Source organism: Megascapheus bottae, chromosome 1 (assembly GCF_031878675.1).
Source record: "Megascapheus bottae isolate mThoBot1 chromosome 1, mThoBot2.hap1, whole genome shotgun sequence".
NCBI lineage: Eukaryota > Metazoa > Chordata > Mammalia > Rodentia > Geomyidae > Megascapheus > Megascapheus bottae.
The window spans coordinates 31,896,355-31,903,387 of NC_143509.1; the positions used below are offsets into that span (position 1 = coordinate 31,896,355).

At 42.4% G+C, this 7,033-nt stretch overlaps 1 pseudogene; it reads right to left on the reverse strand.

Annotated features, from left to right (window-relative positions):
- Positions 1 to 774: 774 nt before the first annotated feature.
- LOC150068894 (large ribosomal subunit protein eL8 pseudogene) lies at positions 775 to 1,753 on the reverse strand (annotated as a pseudogene).
- Positions 1,754 to 7,033: the final 5,280 nt, after the last annotated feature.

Sequence of the window (7,033 nt, forward strand, 5' to 3'; positions counted from 1 at the left end):
AGATGACTGCTTGCTCTCACAATCAAAATGGCAATGTGTGTGTGTTATTTGCAATTTTGTGCTTGTAGTTTGTTTTCACTGAACCTAATACCCCCCAGGATAATCCATGCTGTTCTCAAGTGGTAGAATTTCAGACTACTAATGACAGACCAGTATTCCATGGATTACACACTGACTACACACACACACACACACACACTACCACCACATTTGCTTTGCCTATTTATCCAGTTTCTCATATCTTGCTTATTTGAGTAAGAGTTTAATATGTGATGGGACTTCAGATGTATTTTATTTATTTATTTATTTTTTAATTATTTCTTTTGCCAGTCCTGGGGCTTGAATTCAGTCCTGGGGCTTGAACTCAGCACCTGAGCACTGTCCTTGGGCTTTCTTAAGGCTAGAGCTCAAGCTCTAGCCACAGTACCACTTCTGACTTTTTCTGAGTATGTGGTACCAAGGAACAGAATCCAAGTCTTTGTGCATGCTAGGCAAGCACTTTACCACTAGGCCAAATTCCCTGCCTTACAGACATTTTTTATTTTTTATTTTTTTGCCAAACCTGGGCTTGAGCTCAGGGCCTGAGCAGTGTCCTTGGACTTTCTCAAGGCTAGAGCTCTACCACTTGAGCCTCAGCACCACTCTGGCTTTTTTCTATGTATGTGGTAGGGAGGAATCGAACCCAGGCCTTTGTGCATGCTAGGCAAGCACTCTCCCACTAGGCCAAACTCCCCGCCCCCTTACAGACTTTTTTTTTTTTGAGGAAGGAGTTTTATTATCTTCATGTACAGAGAAATCAACATTGCACACTTAACCCAGCTTAGTAGCCAGTTCCTTAGCCTTTGCCTTTTCCAGCTTGGCAATTCGAGCCACAGATTTTGGACCCAGCACGTTGCCTCCCCAGTGACGACGGACCTCATCGCATCTGTCATTGTAGTTGGTTCTAATAGCTTCCACCAGCTTTGCCGGAGATCCTGTCTTCCGAGTTGACTTGGGTGAAGGCAACAGTGGTGCATGTCTTCCTGTGGACTAGGCGGCCCAGCCTGGCTTTCTCCTTTATGATGCAGTAGGGAACACCCATCTTACGGCACAGGGCAGGCAGGAATACAACCAGCTCAATGGGGTCCACGTCATGTGCGATCACCACAAGCTGAGCCTTCTTGTTCTCCACCACCGTAGTAACAGTGTTAACCCCTGCTCGAAGGACTGGTGGTCTCTTAGTGGGGATGTCTCCTTTGCCAGCAGCTTTCTTCTCAGCTCGGGCCAACAATCTCTGCTTCTTCTCCTGCTTTGTCTCTGGCCTGTACTTGTGGGCCAGCTTGAGTAGCTGCGTAGCTGTCTGGCGGTCCAAGGCCTGGGTGAACTGGTGGATTGCAGGAGGCACTTTCAGCCGCCTGTACAGGATCGCCCTTTGGCGTTGCAGCCCGATGTAGCCGGGCCATTTGACAAAACGGGTGAGGTCCCTTTTGGGCTGGATGTCCTGTCCAATGCCAAAATTCTTGGGCCTTTTCTCAAACAGAGGATTTACCACCTTCTTGGCCTCCTGCTTTTTCACGACAGCAGGGGCTGGGGCCACCTTCTTCCCCTTGGCCTTCTTTCCTTTCGGGATCTTGGGTAGCTGGAGAGAGCAACATTTTTTATATGTACTGCTTTGGGATATTACATGAAAACCTTGTAAGGAAGCTCCATGCAAGCAGGAATTTACATTTATGTTCCCAAAGACTCTCACTTTCTCTTCATGCCTCACAGGCATCGTTTTCTTGGGAGGTCACCATTCTGGAGGTGAGATAAAACATTGTGATGTGATGTGAAATTCTCTGATTATAGTGATAATGGATTTTGCTTCTTTACATTAAACTTTTTTTTGCTAGTCCTGGGGCTTGAACTCAGGGCTTGGGTGCTGTCCCTGAGCTCCTTTTTTTTTTGTGGGTCATGGGGCTTGAACTCTGGGCCTGTCTCTGAGCTCTTCAGCTCAAGGCCTCCACCCTACTCCTGGAGCCACAACTCCACTTCCCATTTTCTAGAGGTTAATTGGAGATAAGAGTCTCAGGTTCTTTCCTTTCCGGGCTGGCTTTGAACCTTGATCCTCAGATCTCAGTCTGCTGAGTAACTAGAATTACAGACATGAGCCACCACACTCGGCTGAGCTCTTTTTCTAAAGGGTAGCACAATACCACTTTGAGCCACAGCACCACTTCCTTTTAGTGGATCATGAGATAACATTCCAGCCTGGGCTAGCTTTGAGCCATGATTCTCAGACCTTAGCCTCCTGAGTATCCAGAATTAAAGGCATGAGCCACTGGTGCCCAGCTATATCAAACTGGGAAAAAAAATTAAGAGGGCTTAACCGAAGGATGAATCTGACTATATTATAATATGTGCGTATGCTAGTCACATCAAGAGTCCCCTTTGTGTAATTAATATATGTTAAAAACAAACAAAAGGAAAATAGGTGTTGTTAGGGGAATAGGTACCAGGGAATGGGGAAAGTGAATGGGAACAAACATGCTATATTCATGTATGGAGATAGAGTGATGAAGTCTGTTAAAACTGGAGGCAATAAAGGATGGAGTCACAGGAGCTGAGTTTGTGGTACATTTTACATCTGTATGGAAATGCCACAATGAGCCCTGCCTCACTGTAAAACTAATGTATGTTAATAAAAGTCTATGAAAAAAAGGAAACAGTAGGATTATACTATTTTCATGCAGGTGTGTACAATAGAATTTTAAAAAATCATGCTTGCCCCTCCTCTTTTCTCCTCCCCTGTACCTTTTTTGGGGGTTTCCTCAAGTAATATTAGATTTCCTTTCCTTCCTTCTTTCCTTCCTTCCTTCCTTCCTTCCTTCCTTCCTTCCTTCCTTCCTTCCTTCCTTCCTTCCTCCCTCCTTCCCTCCCTCTCTCCCTCCCTCTCTCTCTCTCTGTCTCTTTCTCTCTTTCTCTCTCTCTCTCTCTCTTTCTCTCTTTCTTTCTTTCTTTCTTTCTTTCTTTCTTTCTTTCTTTCTTTCTTTCTTTCTTTCTTTCTTTCTTTCTTTCATTTTTGTGGGTCATGGAGCTTGAATTCTGGGCACTGTCCCTGAGCTCTTCAGCTCCAGGCTACCACCCTACCCTTGGAGCCACAGCCCCACTTCCTGTTTTCTAGTGATTAATTGGAGGTAAGAGTCTCATGGTTTTTTTGTGCCCAGGCATGCTTTGAATCACAATCCTCTGATCTCAGCCTCCTGAGTAGCTAGGATTACAGATATGAGCCATTGCATCCATTGAGATTTTAATTTTCGAAAAATGATTGTTTGCAAATACTATAGGAAGATATGGGGGAAAACACTTCATTATATAGCCATAGATGTAACTTTCAAAATAAGATTCTAATATCTCTGGAAATAATGTGAGGGACTGACAAATGTGATTGCTTCCAATTTAAAGAAAATAAAGAATAGACATTCTACAGAAGAGGAGAGAGATTTTTCCTGCCTATTCATTCAATAGGAACTTACTGACACAGAATGCATAAAAAGTCAGAAGAAAATAAACACCAAATATAACAAATAATCAAAGCAGTAAAATAACAATCTAGGGCTGGTAACGTGACCTAGTAGTAAAGTGTTTACTTAGCATGCACAAAGCCCTGGGTTCGATTCACCAGTACCACATACATAAAAAAAGCCAGAAGTGGTGCTCTGGCTCAAGTGGTAGAACACTAGCCTCAAGAAAGGCCAAGGACAGTGCTCAGGTCCCAAGTTCAAGCTCCAGGACTGGCAAAAAACAAATAAATACCAAACTAACTGAACATCCAAATTGCCCATGGCCATATGAAATATAAATCAAAATTTTCATCCTCGTTCCCCCTCTTTCAAAACAGGAGTGAATTTCTTTATGAAAAGTGAAAGCCATAAATGCTTGGGTAAGGATGGGGGAAGAATCCTTAAACAGTGGAAATGAGTTCAACCACTGTAGAAATCAGTATGGTGACTTCCCAAACAATGAAAAATCAACCTACCATGAGATCTTAGCGAGGCCATCCCTGGGTGTGTACTTTCAATAGGGCAACCTGCACAACAGTGCTTAATGAGACAGTATTTATAATAAACAAATTATGGAGTCAGCTTTAGGTGCCTATCAGGAGATCAATGAAGAAAAATAGGGAGGAGAGAGAGAGAGAGAGAGAGAGAGAGAGAGAGAGAGAGAGAGAGAGAGAGAGAGAGAGAGAGAGAGGAGAATCAACGAAGTGTAATTCTTGCTCCAAAGATGTATAGTACGAGTGCTATGCCATTTGCCCAAACGTTGGCATTTTCTTTAGGTAATATTTAGTTTCATTATTTATATCTAAAAATACAAGATGTATATTTATGATCAGATTTGGAATGGTCCCTGGTGGTATCCTTCCTTACATGGACTTCTCTTGTAACTTAAAAGATTAGGAGAGGTTTATCTTTGTGATTGCAATGTACTATATGAAGTTATTTCTTTTCTCTTTTTTTCCCACTTATGGTTAATCTCATGTGGTTGCTGTATTTCACTTTGTTACCTGGTACATTGTATGTATGTTTATTTGCAATAGGGAAGGGAGGGGGAAAAATAAGATGATTGGGAGGGGGAGGGGGAAAGAAAGGGGGTCAAAAACATGAAAAGGGGTATCATATTTTGAGAAGTAATGTACCCATTACCTGACAAATTGTAACCCCTCTATTCATTATCCTGACAATAAAATACAATTTTTTAAAAAAGGATTGGGATATTGTGGTTGTTAGAGCAATTTATTTGGGGATAATTTGTTTTGAGAATTCTTTTTTTGAAGGAGGATGAGGTCTTAGTGGGCATGTGAGGTTGTTGTCAGCTTCTTGAGTGTCAGTATTGTTAGGAAAATGGAGGAGAAAGGAAGGAAATGGGCTGGATTGGATCTTCCATAGGCGAGGACTGTTTATTGAGATATAGCAGTTAGGGGAACAGCCTTCCTGTGGGCTTGGAGATTGTGCAAATAGGTGAGGCAGGGGTTGGGCCTTTTGTTGGGTCTAAGCAAGAAGGCAGAGCTTAATGAACAGGTCATTGGTTCTACAGAGGTGATAGGTTTTTTCAGATGGGCCTGAAGAAAGGCCATGGCAGAAACAATGAGGAAGGGGAAACTGAATGGTGAACCTACTTCTCAGGCGTCCAGGGATCTGCTGTGATCAATTACTTGGTTTTGTGAAACTGCAGTGCAATGATATAGCTACAGGGATTAGAATGATAGTAAAAGAGGTGTGCTAATAAGGAGCTTTGAGTATTGTTGGTTCCTCCCCCACCTTCTCATCCATCCTCTCTCCTCCCCCAAGAGATACAGAGACTGTATACTTTGTCTTGGAATTTCCCTTAACAGCTCTGTCTCTGTCAGGAACCAGACCCCAAGCCTCTTCCCATAGCTAAAAATTCTCCTGGCCCGGGAAATCTATTGACTTCTTCACTCTGCTCTTCCTGGGGGCAGAGATTCCATCTTAAATATGCAGATGACCTGTGAGGCATCATTGTTCCTACAGAAATCAAGTAAGACCCAATCTCTTCCTAAGTGAAATACCTTCCACAGGTATTTCACTGGATTTCCTATAGAGAAGTTGATGAGTAAAAGATTTTTCAGGCTATATCTGTTCACTGTCATCCTGGCAATCTAACATATGTATTATATATATTCATATTTTATATTATATACAACATTATATACCCATATGTTATATTGCATATAATTATATGGTATATTGCATATAATTATATGGTATATTTATAGGTTATATAGTCATATATATATATATATGTATGTATATTATCTGACAACACATCCAGGATGACAGACAGGCTTGAACACCTATCAACATGAAACCTCTTCACAACTCCAATATCCAGATAGATTCTGAGTTTTAAAAGATTGGAGGAAGAAGTGGTGCTGTAGCTCAAGTGGTAGAGCACTAGCCTGGAGTAAAATGCTCAGGGACAGCACATAGGCTCTGAGTTCAAGCCCCACAGCTGACAAAAAGATTGCAGGAAAGGGTGACCTTGACAGAGATGCACTGTTTTTCGAAGCTGCTTTGTGGAATGGCAACTACTCTGAAAACGAACAAAAATAAAATGTAATTTTTTTTTAAAAAAAGATCAGAATAGAGTTGAGAACAGCCTCCTCCTTCTCTAGTCAGAAGCCTTTGACGAGGACTGACTGAATCAATCCTTGGGGTGGTTTTCCATGAGCAAACCTGACTGTCACGGTAGGGTTTCTCGCTGGTGGAATGGAGCCTCATCACCCACAGAGCACAGCTGGCCTTCCAGGCCACCATGGGCATCCTTAGGGCCTTTGTTTCTCATTGACCAGGTGAGGTCCTGACCCACTGTGACACAGGAGCCACTAGAATCCAGTGTCCTACATGGCTTGGTGGCCTAGAGAAGGACATTTTTCCTAGGAGGCCATGCCAGGCCACCCTTCCTGGCTAGCTCCTCCAACCCCCTCCCCCTCTGCACTTCTTTAACTTTTGTGATTAAGATGCAAATGAAAACCATTATATTGCTCATTTTCATAAATATGTGTACATATGAATTAGGCATGTGAAGTTTTCATACATATAATGACTTAATAAATTCTAGATTGTTTGGACAAGCATGCAAATCTTGAAGTCTATCAATACAAAATCTTTTTTTTAAAGGGTGAACTCTACTAAGTTGTAGTAAGATGGTGAAAATCTAAATTTGAAGGTGGTTCATACCTGTAATCCTGGCTTTTCAGGTTGCTGAGATGTAAAGATCATAGATCCAAGCCAGCAGCAAGCCAGGAAAATCCGTGAGACTTGTCTCCAATTAGCTATCAAAATGCCAAAAGTGGAGGTGTGGCTCAAGTTATAGAGGACTAGCCCTGAGCATAAAAGCCCAGTAACAGAACCCAGGCCCTGAGTTCAAGCCCCAGGACCTGCACACACAGAGAAAGAAAAGCAACAACAACAACAACAGAATAAGGAAATTGAGGAGGGGGAGAGAGGAGATCAGAATGATAAGAGTACTGAATTTGATTAGGGTACACCGT